Raw genomic sequence first — 16,472 nt, 5'->3', positions numbered from 1 at the left:
CTGGTTCCTTAAGTCTCCGGCATCATCGGCAACGCGGAGAAACTTGAAGAGCTCCAACTTTGCATTTTCTTCTTTTTCCAACTTATAGCCGGAAAATGCTCCCACCCTGCGGGACTTCATCCATCGACATTCCAAAGAACATCTCCGGGTTACTCCCTGCACGAACGAGAACAAACTTATCCTTACGCAATTACCCGGAATCTTAAAAGACTCAAACGGTTCCGGAAATCCTTCATCTTCAGATCACACTCAACAACGGAAGTTCCTTATTTCCCGCGCACAACTTCCTCATTTCCCGCGCTAAATCTTCGCAGATGCAAATCTTCAGCCGGAATTTTCGGGAGCGCGCAGATCAAATCACCTCCACGTCGTTTTACCGCATTTGACCTAAACACGTGTCAACCATCCAACGGTGTGACCGTTCGGTTTCCACCGTCGGATCCGGATCCCGAATCTCCGAGCGCGGCCTATAAATACCCCGCGGCCCGGTAAAAATTCATTCTTTCACCCCCTCTCACCACATCGTCTTCCTCCTCGCGCCGCGCCGCCCGCCGGATCTAGACTCCGGCGAACTTCGTCACGGTGAACCTCGCGCGCCGCCGAACCGAGGCTCCCTCGCACCAAGATCATCACGTTTGAACGAGAAACTCGCTCCGCCGCCGATTCGTGGTTACGCGAGTCGACTTCCTCCAAGTTCAGCCGACCTCAACTCCGCCGGAGCTCCGTCGAGCCACCGCGCCATTAGCGGTAAGTACGCCGGCCTTGTAGAAGACAACGTAGTGTAGAAGATAGGTTCAGTGATCCGGGTACTCAAACACTTTGTATGGGTGCAGCCGGAAGCATGCCACTCGAATCGTCACTTTGCACCGGTAGCTCTTCGAGTAGCCCGGATCTCAACCAAATAGAACCCATATGCCCGGATCCCATATCATTCCTGCCACCATATATTTCCGACTTAAGACTAGCTCAACCTTTTTCCGCATCTTCCAGCGCCGCTCCAAGCCGGATTCCTACCCTTCAAGAGCTCCAAGAGGAACTCGAGGGACAAGCTCGGATGGCAGCAAAGGTGCAGGAGGCGGAAAGCAAGAAGGCGTCCAAGGCCCGGATCCGCGAAGGAGAACGGGGTCAATGGTGGCCCTGCGAAACCACGTACGTGGAGCTTAGAGAGCTCCGGAACGAAGGAATGATCTCCTCACACTCGGAGCTTCACACGTGATTCCGTCGTCCCCAAGCCGGAAACCGGAGAAGTCGTTATGACCAAGGCTTGGGTGGAACGCGGACTTTCACTTCCTTGTTCGGAATTTTTCTCTCCATCCTCGGCACCTACGGGCTCCAGCCCCACAACATTTGCCCGAACTCATACCTTCTTCTCGTCCAACTTCGTGACTCTCTGCGAAGGACATCTTGGGATCCGGCCAGACGTTAAGTTGTGGCAGTTCTTTTTCCGGGTGAAGAAAGAAACCAAGGAGAAAGCTATGGTGAACTGCGGAAGCATGACGTTTATGCTCCGCCCTAGTCGCATGTACCCTCCCCATGACTCACACGAATCCGTCCGGTACTCGGAACGCCGGATGGTTTTATGAGAAGAATGCTTCGGTTCCGAAGGTCCATGAAGGCCTCGCCTCGGCTCATCAACGAACCTCCGGAAGAACTCGCGAGCTGGAGCTTCGTCCCTTCGCTCGCCCGGACCCCAACTCTGGAGAAGGCGGCGCGGAGAATCTCCTGGCTAGTCCACGACGGGCTAACCGGAGCCCAGCTTACACTTAGCTGGTTTTCCCGGAGAATCCAGCCTCTACGCTACAACGCGCGCCTGATGTGCGCATATACCGGGGCGGATGATCCTCTCCGGGTTACCCGCCACGATCTTCCGGCCGACTCTCTGAAGAGAAGGATCAAGACGTTGGTGAAGATTCCGAGGGGCCAACAGGTCCCGGAACTAACCAAAGACATTTTTACAAGCGACCAATGTCCTCCGGTAAGCTTCGTCCTTTTCACCGTTTCAAACTTCACAAACTTTTGGATGTTCATCTTTAACTTTATTCATTTTCCCTCCAGCTCAACACTTTGGCGGAGGAAGACTTTCGCGCCATTCTCCGTGTTCCCGTTACCGAAGACACGGCGGAGGAGGTTCCGGATGACGACGAGGAGGAAGAGGAACAGGCACCTCGCAAGGCGGCCCCTCGACCTACAAAGCGTCCCCGCGCCAAGGCTTCCGGCTCGAAGCCGGAGCTAGCGGCGAGGCCTCCGCCAAGAAACCGAAGACGGTAAAACCACCTCCGCTAGACTCAAGGAAAGCGGAGCGTGCACGTATACGGATGCTCTCAACAGCCGGCCAAGGCACGCGCCCCATTATCCCCGGCGCCTCGTAAGTTTCCGAGCATGACACGATTTTAACTTAGCGAAATTATCTCTTGTCTGAATCCTTTCACCTGTTTGCAGGAACCCGAAACCCGCCGCCACGCGGACCGCCAGCCAGGAGCCCATTACCAAATACATGAAGAAATCTCCGGCAGTCGGTCCAGCTACTCCGGCTCCGCCAAGTGCTTCTCACCCCACTCCTCCGCCATCTCCTCCTCAGGCTGACCCGTCTCCCCCTCCCGCCACCAACACTCCACCGGAAATTATTCCGGTCAGCAGCGACAAGGTAGGTGGAGAAGATCCCAAGGCCAAAGGCCCTGCCCAAGAAGATGCAGGAGAACAAGGCCAAGGAGGGGCTGAAGTCACTTCTTCTGAGAAGGCCGGAGATGGCGCTGGCGACATCGTCGTTTTTCCGAAGAACTTCGGAGATCCGGCCGACATCACTTCCACCCCCAAAGCGTATGCTACCAAGTTCTTCAACAAGCTGTCCGAGGCGGAGAAATGGGAGCTTGAACAAGACCTGCTCAACGCCATGCTCGAACAATGCCTCGGGGAAACCCGATGCCGCGACATCGGAGATTCAAGATTTTAAAAAGGATGTCGGCCGCTTCTTCGACAAGCTCGTTCGTAAGCAAAAGGTACTCCCCAGTAGCCCCCAAGCATGTAAGCGGAAACTGAAAAAGTAGTTAGCGCTTAGATGCTTAGAGAAAAATTACTTCCGGGAAAGTTTTTTAGAATGAACCAAGTAGCCCCCAAGCATTATGGCGGAAAAGTTCCGGCAATGATGCTTTTAAGAGAAACCACTCGCTACGAGCGGAATTCTTTATTCCCGCACCGTGTAAATTTTACAGGAACAAGCAGGCGCCGCACTACGAGCTGCACAAGAACATTGCCTTGCAGCGCCGCGTTACTCCGAGTCGGCGGAAAGTATCCGGACCTCGAAGGATGAGAATGCAGATTTGGCTAAACAACCGGCGGACGCCCAAGGTTGGTTTCCGCCTTCTTCGTCATTAACCAATTTCCGACTTTGAACTTACTCGTTAACTTATATTATTATAGGCGCATCCTCTTCCCTTGCTACAGCCTCGACCGAACTTGAGAACCTGCGCTCCTCGTACCAAGATTTGGAGACGAAGCTAAAGGAGGCGGAACTTAAGAAAGAGCAAGCCGAAAAGCAGCTGGCGGAGAAAAACTCCGAGCATGCGAAGGAGAAAGCGGAGCTGAAATTGAAGCTAAACGTTGACGAGTGAAACTATCAAATCTCAGCTAAAAGAGCTCAATGGACTCCGGAAGTATATGGAGACCGCGAACAACGACTGGGATTTGCTCAATGAGAACATCTTGGGTACCGATACTAGAACCTTGCCCGGATATTTGTTCCGACACTTTACTTTATGCTTATGTCCTCACCGTTGTGTGCGGAACCGCTTGGGTATTCCGAAGAGCGCCGGAATTTGTTCCCGCGAGATGACCTTCTTCAACTTGCAGGCGATGACCGCAAAGATCTCATCTCCGCCTCCCGCAAGATATGCTATAACTTATCCATCAAGAGGAGTCGTACTTGCGACGTCCGGAAACTTATTGGAAAGATGGATGTTCTGCCGGAGCCGGTAACGGATCCGCAAGCGTCGTCAGCCCGAGGCGCAGCTGCGATGGCCTTGACCATGTGCCTAGCGCATCATGCGGATCTTGATCTTGATCGGGTAACCACGGGCGTTCCCGCAGATGCGGATGTTAGCGCTCTCCCGGATGCGAGTGAGCGGCTACGACACCCGTATCGTGCGTAGGATCCGGCATGAGGAATTCTACGACAAGGTCGTCCTTCCCGCCGACGAGTCCTTAGAAGCGTAACTTCGAAGGAACTCGCCGCCAAGGCGCGACTCGCGGAATCCGGAACCCGGCTTACCCGGACCAGCTCGAAGAATACTCCCCAAGAGGAACCCAAGACCAGCACCGCTGCCTCTCGAAGAAAGTGATGAAGACGTGTCTTCTCCGGCCGAAGGCGCCAAGGAACAGGATCCGAAGGCAAGACTTCTCCGGCTAAGGGGGAATGAGAACTTTTATTCCCGCGGGAAAAAACAATGCATCATTTTGACCCCAGCCGAGGGTTTGTAATAAGACTTTAAATTCTTTAAGTAGCTAGGAACGAAACGATTATGCATGGGGCGGAAACACTTTATCCTCGCTATCCGTTTAATATTATGCGCATGTTTCGTTTTATGTCGGAAAGCAAGTGCTGACTTCGTTATTTTCCGGCTTGCCCGCTTGACCTTCCACGAGCCGGAAAACCTTAGCCGGAAACGCCGCGCCGGCGACGAAGCCCAATGGCAATCCGTCCATAACCGCGGAAACAAGCCCCCGGGCGTAGGTGCCGGAAATCGCTACTAGGAATCCACGAGTTCGCAACAGATAACAACTTAATCAGAAAACTTAAGCTTACGTCCTAAAGGACGATTTTGAAAATCACAACTTTCATACACGCCTAGGCGGAAATATCCAGCTCTGCGGTTTTAGTCGGAAAAAACATACACGATCTAAAATGAATAAGTAAAGGAGGTAAAAGACTCAAAGAGTGAACCATAAGCTTTATTTCATTGATCATGTATAATTATTACAGAGTTTGTAACTCGAAAAAATATTCTAAGTGTAGAAAGGACGTAGCTGTGCTATATTCCAAGGGCGATCTGTTTCATCGTAGATGTCATCCGGATCCTCACGCTTGCGTTTCCGGCGCCAATTAGCGGGTCTATCCCTTAGCTCGCGGAAATCAACAAGGTAGTACGACCCGTTGTGAAGTACTTTGCTAACGACGAAAGGTCCTTCCCATGGGGATTGCAGCTTATGGTCTTTCACCTGTCGAAGGCGGAGGACCAGGTCTCCTGCCATGAAGGAGCGTTTCCGGACTCGACGACTGTGATAACGTCGGAGCCTTTGCCGATAGATGGCGGATCTTTGGTCCGCTAAGTTCCGAGCTTCCTCGATCAGGTCCACGGATAGCCGTCTCGGCCTCGTCGACTCGTTTCTTCATTGTAGGCGGAAACTCGCGGTGAATCGTGGATGATGTCGGAGGGGAGCACGGCTTCGGATCCGTATACCAGGAAAAAGGGAGTAAACCCCGTTGATCTCGTTAGGGGTAGTTCGTAAACTCCACGAAACAGCTTCCAACTCGTCGGCCCAAGCTCCAGCTGCTCGTCGCAGCGGTCCTTCAAGGCGTGGTTTAATTCCCGATAATATTAGGCCGTTAGCCCTTTCAACCTGACCATTGGACTGTGGATGAGCCACGGATGCGAGGTCCGATCGTATCCCCATTGTCTCACAATAATCCTTTAATTCTCCTTGAGCGAAGTTCGTGCCATTATCTGTGATTATGCTGTGTGGGATGCCGAATCTCATCACGAGGCTGCAGACGAATTTTAGTGCCGTAGCACCATCGGCTTTTCTCACTGGCTTGGCCTCGATCCACTTGCTGAACTTGTCAACGGCGACCAGGAGGTATTCACAACCGCCAGGAGATGATCTTTTCAATTTACCAACCATATCGAGCCCCCAGACCGCAAATGGCCAGGTGATAGGTATGGTCTTCAGCTCTTGGGCTGGAGCGTTTGGTTGAGTAGCGTAGTACTGACAACCTCGGCAGGTCTTGACTATCTTATCAGCATCTTCTTTAGCTGTGAGCCAATAAAAGCCTAGCCGAAAAGCTTTTGCAACGAGTGATCTGGGAGCGGCATGGTGCCCGCAATCCCCTGCGTGGATCTCTCTGAGGATTTCAATGCCATCTTGATTGGAGACGCATTTGAGAAACACCCCTGTTGCGCTTCGTTTGTAGAGCTGTCCATCGACAATTGTGTAGGATCGTGCTCGTCTGATGATCTGGCGCGCGAGGACCTCGTCCTCCGGCAGCTTCTGATCGATGAGGTAGTCCAGAAAGGCTGTGTCCAAGCCGGAATGGTAGCCAATACCTCTTTAGCCGGAGACACCGCCACATCCGGGTTTTCCGGGTTAGCGCCCTTCACCGAGGGTATCCGGAGATGCTCTAGGAAAATTCCGAGCGGAATTGGTCTTCTGCCGGATCCGAGCTTGGATAGCATATCCGCCGCTGTATTGTCGTCTCTTCCGACGTACTTGACTTCGTATCCGAGGAAGCACTTGGCGAGCTCGTCAACTTCGTCTCCGTAGGCCGCCATGACGGAATTTCTCGGCGTTCCAGTGTTCCGGCTACTTGTTGTGCCACCAGTGTCGGAATCTCCACAAGCATATGATGTGCTTGATCCCGATTTCCTTAGCGATGCGCAGACCGTGTAGTAGAGCCTCGTATTCCGCCATGTTATTTGTAGCTTCGAAGTGGATCTGCGTAACATACTGCAGCTTCTTCTCCGGTAGGGGACTTCGTGGTGACTCCGGCTCCCGAGCCTTGATGCCGCTTGGATCCGTCGAAGTGCATGACCCATGTTTTCGGTTCCGGCTCCGGACTTGCATCCGGAGCTTCGTCCAATCCGCAACGAAATCTGCCAAGACTTGGGATTTGACCGCAGTCCTTGGCTTGTAAGCGATGTCGAAGGCGGATAATTCGATGCCCCATTTAGCTGTTCGTCCTGTTGCGTCAGCGTTGTTGAGAATTGTTGACAGCGGAGCTTTACTCACAACTGTTACTGGGTGCTCTTGAAAGTAGTGTCTCAATTTCCGGCTGCCTAGGAATACTCCATAAGCTAGCTTCTGAAAGTGAGGGTATCTTTGCTTTGACTCCGTCAGCACCTCGCTTATGTAGTAGACAGGTCTTTGGACGTCATATTCATGACCTTCTTCCTTTCGCTCCACCACGATGACGAGGCTGACGACCGTGTTGGTAGCCGCCAGATAAAGGAGCATTGGCTCTACTCTACTCGGGGCTGCCAAGATAGGTGGGGAGGTTAGTATTTCCTTCAACCCACGGAGAGCTGCGTCGGCTGCGTCGTCCCTGCACAAATTTGTCTCGTTTTCTTCAGCAGCTTGTACGGAGGTAGCGCCTTCTCGCCAAGACGGCTAACAAACCTCGCTGATTGCTGCAACGCAACCAGTTAGTCGTTGCACATCTTTGAGACAAGTTGGCCGTTTGATACACAGGATTGCCTTGTTCTTTTCCGGGTTCACCTCAATGCCTCGGTGAGAGACTATGAAGCCAAGGAGTTTTCCGGCTGGCACGCCAAAGACGCACTTCGGCGGATTCAACATCATCTTGTACCTGCGGAGGTTGTTGAAGGTTTCCGTGAGGTCGCCGATCAAGTCGGATCCTTTCCGGGTCATGACCGCGATGTCGTCGACGTAAGCGTGCACGTTCCGGCCAATTTGGTCCTTCGAGCACCGCCGCATCGTACGCCGGTAAGTAGCACCTGCATTTTTCAAACCAAAAGGCATAGTAACATAGCAAGTAAGTACCAAACGGGGTTATGAATGAAGTCGCCTTTTGGTCGGATTCCTTCATCCGGATCCGATGATACCCGGAATACGCATCAAGAAAACACGAAGTTCCGCCCTGCCGTCGAATCAATGACTTGGTCAATGCGCGGCAAGGGGAACGGATCCTTCGGGCAATGTTTGTTCAAGCCGGAGTAATCGATGCACATTCTTAGTATTTCGGTGTTCTTTTTGGGTACAAGGACGGGATTCGCGACCCAATCGGTGTGAATAACTTCTATTACAAAACCCGCTTCTAGTAACTTTGCTAGTTCCATTCCTATGGCGCGGCGCTTCTTGTCTCCAAAGCGTCGCATAGCTTGCTTCACTGGTTTAGCCCCGGATTGATGTTGAGGTAGTGCTCGGCGAGTTCCCTAGGTACTCCGGACATGTCGAAGGTTGCCATGCGAAGATATCCATGTTAGCGCGGAGGAACTCGACGAGCGCGCTTTCCTATTTAGGGTCCATGTTTGCCCCGACCGAAACCTGTTTGGAAGAGTCACCCGGAATAAGGTCATGCTTCTTAGTTTCTATCGCGGGCTTGAAGGAGGTTTTCTCGCTCGGAGATCTGCTTCTTGGTGGTCCGCATCTCGGCCGGATCCACCGCGGCCCCGTAGCCTTTCAGCTCTTCTCCGGATATGACGGACTCGCGAAGGCGGCTTCGCCCAACTCGCACTCATGAGCCTTTTTGTAGTCTCCGGTTATGGTGATCATACCGTTGGGACCCGGCATCTTGAGCTTGTTGTAGATATAGCACGCCCTTGCGTGGAACTTGTGGTAGGTGGGCCTGCCGAAGATGACATGGTAGGAGCTCTTGAAGGGCACAACTTCGAACGTGATCTTCTCCTCGCGGAAATTATGAACATCGCCGAAGGCCACGGGAAGTGTGATGCTGCCGAGGGAGTTCGCCTTCTTACCCGGAACCACGCCGTGAAACTCGGCTTGTGCTGTGCTTGAGCTGTTCCTTGGTGAGGTTCATCCGCTCCGAGTCTCCAGGTACATGATGTTCAAGCCGGCTCCGCCATCCATGAGGCACTTGGAGAAGTCATACCCGTCTATGCGGGGACTCACAACCAAGGCGTAATATTCTTTTGGCACAGAGGCGGGATGATCCGCCCGTCAAATGTGCACGGAACTTCCGACCACCCGACATATCGCGGCACGGCCGGAACCGTGGCGTTCAGGAACCGGGTAGCTGATTTTGCAGCGCGGATCGTGGGGGTTCCGAGGAAGGTGTGGTAAGCCCCCACGCTCTTCTTCTCGAAGGGGTTGGATTTTCCTCGCGGTTCCGGCTTTGGGATCCGGCGAGTTATCATCCTCGTCCATCGCCTCGGAACTCGTCCTCCTCCTTGTCCTTGTTCTTCCCCTTGCCTCCTTTGCCGCGTGGGCGGTGCTTCCGGGCTCGCTTGTATCCCGCCTCCGGGTCGTTCTTGAGGTCGTTGACCCATTTGCGATTGCGGTTGGTATGAGTGGACTTCCCCGTAGCCGGATCCAAGTGGGCCGAGCAGGGCATGTCTCCGTACTCCTCGTAGGTTTGCGGGGCGCGGGATCCGCCGGCGGTGACCTCGGTGCCATGCTGCCGACCCCCGCCGGCTCCGCCTCCACGGCCGCGTCCTCTTCCGCCTCCCGAACCTCCGCGTTGGAACGCCATGGCGACCATCTCGGATCCGCCACTCTTCCGGTCATCGGGGTTTTTGCGTTTGTGGCCGCTATTGTTACCGTTATCGCGGTTCTTCTTCTGCCGGTGCAGGGGGATTGCTCGTAGCTGCGATGTCACCGCCCGCGTCGTCATCGGCGGCGGTGTGATCACCGGCGATGGAGATCATCTCATCCGGAGTCGGCTTGTTGGCGTTAGCCAAACATGTAAGCTTATGTCTCAGCAATCCTCCTCTCTGCAGTCCACCAATAAAGGCGTACATGGCGGTGGTGTGATCGACGTTTTCGCACTCGTTCCCGCATGCCAACCATCGTGTGAGGAAGTTTCTTGAGGTTTCTCCCTTCTTCCGGATACAAGCTTGTAAGTCGCTTGTCGTGGCAGGTCTTTTGTAGGTGCCCCTGACGTGTTTCTCAACAGCGGTCTTCGAGTCGAACCAGCAAAAGATGGAGTTCTTCTCGAGGTCGCCGAGCCAGATCCGGGCTGGTCCTACAAGGTACAACTGGAGCATGCGGCTGGCGATGTTAGGGGTTCCTCCGGCGAAGGTTACTGCATTGTAGTAGTCCTCAATCCAGGTATCCGGCCTTTCAGTGCCATCATAATGCTTCAGATTTCCGGGTAGCTTGAGGGAGCTCCTTGGCTTTGGTTCTTCTCGAATCATTCTGCCAAAGCACTTCGGACCAATGTAGTCAGTTCTGTACTCGTTGAGGCGGTCCCGCGCGTCGCGCGAGCCGTGACGTGGAGATTTTGAGCGAGAGCGAGATCTTCGGCCGCCGCCTCCGCCTCCACCTCCGCCACCACCGCTAGGTGGAGGTGAGGAGACCTGCGAGGTGGTCGGTCTGCTTTCTTGCTTCCGGCTTCTGATTCTCCTCGCCCCTCTCGGTACTGACTCCGGCTCCTATGGCTGCCTTCGCCGTGGCGTTGGCTGCCTTGGTCGTGCCGGCGGGGCTCCGGGTTATGGCTTCGGCGAGGCTGCGGGTCGCGACTACGGCGAGGTTCCGGGTCGCGCTCCTCATTCCGACTCCTCCCGGGCTCCGGCTCCCGAGGGATGTTCCGGTTCCGGCGCGGTTCCGGCGAGCGCTCCTCGTTTTCGTTTCTTGGCAGCACGTTGTCGCGGATAACGATTCCACCATGCCCCCGGGGCCTCGGTGTTTCCGGCTGGACTACGGCGGCGAGGGGGTCGCGGGTAACCATTAGGCGGAGGAGAGGGGTTCCGGTACTTCTCACGTCCGAGTACATTGCATCCTTTCCCTTTCTTGGATCTCGACGGTGGCGTCTTTGACGGTACGGGGATAGGATTTGGGTGTTCCCCGACTTTCCTTCCGCGTTCCGAGGATCCGGTGCGTGATTCATCATCGGGGTGGCGATTGACACGGGCGTCCTTCGCGCGGTAGATACACATTGATCCGGATTGGATTCCAACCTCGCGCGAAGTGTCGGCCTTGCTCGCTCGCTTCACTCGCTGAAGCAACGAGCGTGCGAACGAATTCGATGTCAATCTCCTCGTTCTTCTTCTTTAAGATCTCAGCAGCCTTCTTCATATTGTCCTTTGGAGTTGCGAGCGGCTGCTGTACTGTGGGGGTGGCGAAGGTAATCCTGCGGGGAGGGATGGCTTCACGCCTGATCCTAGCTTCCTCCTCTTCGACGAACTTTACCTTGGCCTCCCGAGTGCTTCTCAAGCTCCCCGACCTTTGCAAGAGATTCATCGACCTCGCGGTCCTTCTTCTTGAAGTGTTCCACGAAGTTGGCTGCTTCGTCCTCTCGTCCAACGATCGCAGCTGCGGTATTTGCGAACTTTTTGGCAGTAGCTAGCATCTCCTGTCTTGTTGCTTCTAGAGCTTCCGGATCTGCGGCATCATCAGGGGTTATTGGTTTATTGAGGACACCAGAGTTTGCGACCGGGTCCATGCGTGCTTGTTCGACCAGCTCTTCCGGAGACAGGACATCCTCGGGGGACGGATCCGATCTAGCGGAGATCCGACATTGGACGGTCCGGGGTCGGAGGCGGTGTTTTCGTCTTCACCTTCCTCGCTCTTCCGGCGGTGCCACGGTTGCGAGGACCCGCTTAGGTAAGGCGGAATCGACCTCGAGCTGATCGTCGCGGCCGTACTCCTCAAGCTTTCGGACGAAGTCATCAGATTCCATGGACGCGGTATCACCGGAGATTGGGCTCAGGTTGCCCAAGATCGACTCTTCACCCGGAGCTTTGCTTTCTCCGACAGGCTGAGCCTGACCCGGATCTGCGACGTTTTCCGGTGCCTCTTCCCGCCCGGGACCAGCTCCGACCGCTTGAGGGGCGGTTCCGGCGGTATGGGCCAAGAAGTGTACGAAGTGACACCTTTGCTTCTCTAACACTCGGGAAACCCAGGCGGATCCGCATTGGTCTTCCACCTTTGTTTCCTCGCTCGGGGCGGATTGGGTGGGCTTTGATTTTTCCGGATCTAAGGCGGAATCCTCACTAGGAAGTTCCGGCGTCTCGGATCGGATCTTCGCGACCGCGTCCTCGCTCGCCGGCGGTCGCGTCGGCGCTACTTACCGGTGGGTTTCCATCGGAATCGACGGTTTCCCCGATGAAGATGTGTATGCCGCCAACCGGGACGATGGAGAGCTTGATGGGGTCGGTTTTAGCCGGAATCCAAGCACTCATCCGGAGGGACGATCGGCAGATTTCCGGCGTAGAGGACTCGCCCCACGGCGATGGTGTCGTCGTAGCTTCCCATGGCGGAACCCTCCCGGTTCCGGCCTCCGTACGCCACGAGCCCCACGGTGGGCGCCAACCGTCGTAGCCTAATCGACGGTACCTCGGAGGAGGGATCCTCACGAGGGGGAGAAGAAGTAGGGGCCATAGGGCGGAGTGCACACGGGACGGTGGTACGCGAGTTACCCAGCCTTCGGAACACCCGCACGATGACAGGGCCTACCGCCGCTTGTCCGGAATTATCCGGGCGCTTTCGCGTTGTTACAATGAGTTGTGGTTGTGCCTCTAGGGCTCCCGGGATCCGGCTTATAAAGGCGCACGGATCTAGGGTTTACATGGAGAGTCCTAGCCGGATTACGAGACAGCCTAACTACGGTACAATATCTTGCCGTGCACGTCACGGATCCGCCTTCCATATACGTCGTACTGGATCCGGGTTCCTCATGGGCCTCCATGGATCCGGGTTACTCCTATGTCGGTACGGATCCGGCCTGCTGATCCTGGGCTGGACTTCTTCCTTCATGATCAACAGCAACTGGGCCGCCCGATGGGCCACATGCCTCATCACCGTCTGTGGGCCACCCGGGCTTGCCGGATCTAGGCACTGTCGATGGTACACCCATGAAGTATACCCACAACACCGGGCGACCTGGTAAGAAGTGAACATGGATATGTCAGCACACACATGAACATTAGCACCTGTATCAATCCACCAACATGGAGATTGAAATACCGAAAGAACAGTAAAGAGATTACCGTACCCATCAGCATTGCTAGCGGTCACCGTGTTGACTTGCCTCGCCTTTTTCTTGCGGTCCGCCCTCTCCGGACAGTCCTTAGAAAAGTGGCCAGCCTCTCCACGGGTAAAGCGGCTCGGATCCGCTTTGTTTATCATCTTCTTCTTCTTGAAGGTTGTAGTCTTCATAGGCTTATTGAAGGAGGGCTTGTTATTCCCTTTGTTCTTGTCTGTAGGGTTTCTTACGCACCATGTTGGCGCTAGACCGACCCTCTCCTTTCTCGGTATTATCCTTAGCCCGAGCTTTCTCCTCAACATCAAGAGACGCTATCGGATTTTCAACCGATATCTCCTGTCTCTTGTGTTTGAGAGTTGTGGCAAAGTTCCTCCATGAAGGGGGCAACTTAGCGATGATGCATCCAGCCACAAACTTGTCGGGTAAGGCACACTTAAGGAGTTCAAGCTCTTTCGCAATGCACCTGTATCTCATGAGCTTGTTCGACTACGGAACGGTTGTTTACCATCCCGATGTCATGGAAGCTCTCCATGATGTACGAGTTCACTCTGCTGCATCGGTTGCACCGAATTTAGCATTCGGTGCATCCCGGAGCTCTTTACCATCCGTTATGTGCATGTACACATCACACGGACGATCGGCAAGAATACTAGAACGCATCCGACGAAGAGAGTATTGTTTTCCTTGAACTTGTTCTGATCTTGGTCAGATATAGTTCCTTCAGGTAAACCATCAGTAACGTCGAATATTTTCATATGAGTAAGCCAGAGCATGGCCTTAACTTGCCATCTCTTAAAGTGCACACCGGTGAACTTATCCGGCCTCAGTGCATCAGCAAAACCAGCCATCGTTAACTCAGGAAATTGCCTACAATTAGGTTTTTGGATTGTTGGATAATTAGGCACAATTTCCATGATTAATTCCAGAATATAAAGCATGACGAAAGTAACTACTAACATGTGAAACTCGAACATACTAGATGCAGTGATCAACATGAACGATAGCAGAGCAAACGGTACAACATCCATCGCTAAACGGATCGAGATATGTCGCACGTACCGATCTGCTGGAGGTGGCGGTGGAGGTGTAGCGGACGATGTCGCGACGATGAACGTTGTTGATGACAACGTTGTTGACGACGGGAACGATGGGTCGAAGTAGACGGCGTTGAAGACGACGGTAGGCAGCACCGCCCGACTTGGACGGAAGGCGACCCGTGATGAAGAGCTTGAGCGGTCGCGCGGAGCGCTTCCCAAAAACCCTAATTCGCCCTCTCCCGTACAGGATCGCAAGGACGAGCGGTTCCGGAGACCTGCTCTCCCGTTCGCCGATGCACGTCGGCGCGCGGGATGGAGTAGGCTACGGTGGCGGCGCAAGCAGAGAGAGGTGGAAACCCTAATTCGTGTATTAGATGTATTTCTGCGGCGGGAGCGACCCGAACCGACTAACTGTGACGCGTCCGTCTAGGACTCTGTTCGTTTTCCTGAGGTGCAAAAAGTAAGGAAAGTCTCGGCTTCGAGGCTCAATCCACTCAACACGAGCGCGGCGCGCGCGACGCGACGCGACGCGACGAGTCGAGACGAGCGAGGAGGAGGAGGAGCGCGCGTGTGTAGCACTCCTATTCTCACTCACTTACTAGTGGTGAAACAACCTACCTTATAAGGTGGTCTAACTTCCTCCCAACTTTCCATGTGGGACTAAACTTCCCACCTCTTGCCACTCCCTAGTGAGCTGCCACCAACTTGGGCTCAAACTCACATGGCTGCCACTATGTGGGCTTTGAGATTTATAGGAAAAACTGAAATCTAATTTGGGCCACTAAAAGTGGGCCCAATATTTCAACAGTTACACCATAGGAAAAGAATGACGCGATGCTTGACGAAATTGCCGAATGAAACTGACAGACATAGTGCGAAGGTGGGTCATCGTAGGGTTCAGGAGGCGTACCTGGCGCGGACGCCGGAGATGGACGGCTACGGCGTGACAAAAATGCAACCCCATGGACTCGCCGGGCAGGCAGCGGGTCGGCCGTAAAGCATCCAGCTAGCCAGACCATGTGCGACGCCAGGCTCCGGCTGCATTCCTCCGGGAGCAGGTCCTCCGTGCACTGCACCGGCGTCGCGCCATCCAGTGCGGCGTCGCGTTCGCGGCGAACGCGAACCGGAGTGCGAGGCCTCCGCTTGCTGATGGGTAGATCGTACGGAGGGCCATCCTGTGGCACGGGGTCGGCGAAGTTGCGCCGGCGAGCTATGGTAGAGATGTGCGCGCGGCGGCGGCGCGGTCGGGGATTTTTGGCTTTTGTTTTTTTTTTTTTGAAGCCTTCGGGGATTTTTGGCTGATGAGGTGCAGGCGTGCGGCCCAACCCTTGGGCTCAACTGGGCCAGGCTCAACTCTCATTCCACGATCCAAACAGTCAAACACAATAGTCTGGCGTCATCATAAAACAAATCTGAAGTCTCACTCCTCTACTTTTTTGGGCTGGAGAGGATGACATTGAGCAGAAAGGTTAGATTTTGATTAAAAAAATACTCCGTAAGAAAGATCATTTTCAGTTGAACTTTTGAAAATACTCCCTCCGATTTATATTACCACTAATAGATGTATCTAGACATACTTTAATTGTACATACATCCATTTTAGTGGCAAATAATATGTGTCAGAGGGAGTAATAAAAATCATTTTTTAATACGCGCCTAACATGGAAGAGACTGACCCCAAAGAAAAAGGTTTTTGTTTTCTCAACTGATAAGCTGATCAGAAGTTTTTTCTAAATTTTATTAGATGCACCTCTTATCCACAAGCTATTCCAATTAAACTTTAATCCCCGCATAGGTTTGTATGCATACATTACATGTTTCTAACTAGGGGAAGACTGTCTTATCAGACACTATACATATCATCGCCAAAGGGCGTAGGTCCTACACATTACGCCGGCCAGAATCTGCATAATAAGCTGCAGAAGAAGACCAGGCCATGCCATTTGGTGACGTTCTCACATACGCCAACACACTGTAGGACATCCCTCCGCCTAGGAACACACCTACATCCAAAAGAGGTGATGCTCCAACCATTCAAAACATAGATCCTGGGCTCTGCCATTTGGATTACTCCGGCGGCTACAAGATTGCGAACGTGCGACGAACTATTTCCAGATCTGAACACTCGTAAATCCTGCCAGGCACAGACGACGAGAGATACTAATATTAGAAAAATGTTCAAGACAAAATCAAGTAAATGTTTGGGCAGAAGCAACCAAATGTCCTAGTCATGATTTGATGTAAACAGCTAGTAATAAAACAGCTGGCCATATTAAAATTAGCAGTAAAATTTACTCCAGGCCACTATCAAGGAAGAAGAGTTCCTGGAGGGATGTTGCTTTCTCGGTGGAGATCTCAGATTGCAGCAGCTGTCATCATGGATTTGGTCATAGCCGGCTTTCACATGTCCGCTAAACAACCAACATCACTTTCAGCCACAGCCAAGATCACTTTCACCCGTCATGAAAAAGATGTATACACTAATAAGAGGTGCACTCACAAAACATCATCCGAGTGCTCTACTGACTACTATGGATTGGGAC

Source organism: Lolium rigidum, chromosome 4 (genome assembly GCF_022539505.1).
Source record: "Lolium rigidum isolate FL_2022 chromosome 4, APGP_CSIRO_Lrig_0.1, whole genome shotgun sequence".
NCBI lineage: Eukaryota > Viridiplantae > Streptophyta > Magnoliopsida > Poales > Poaceae > Lolium > Lolium rigidum.
Note: the sequence above shows the minus strand (reverse complement) of the source record.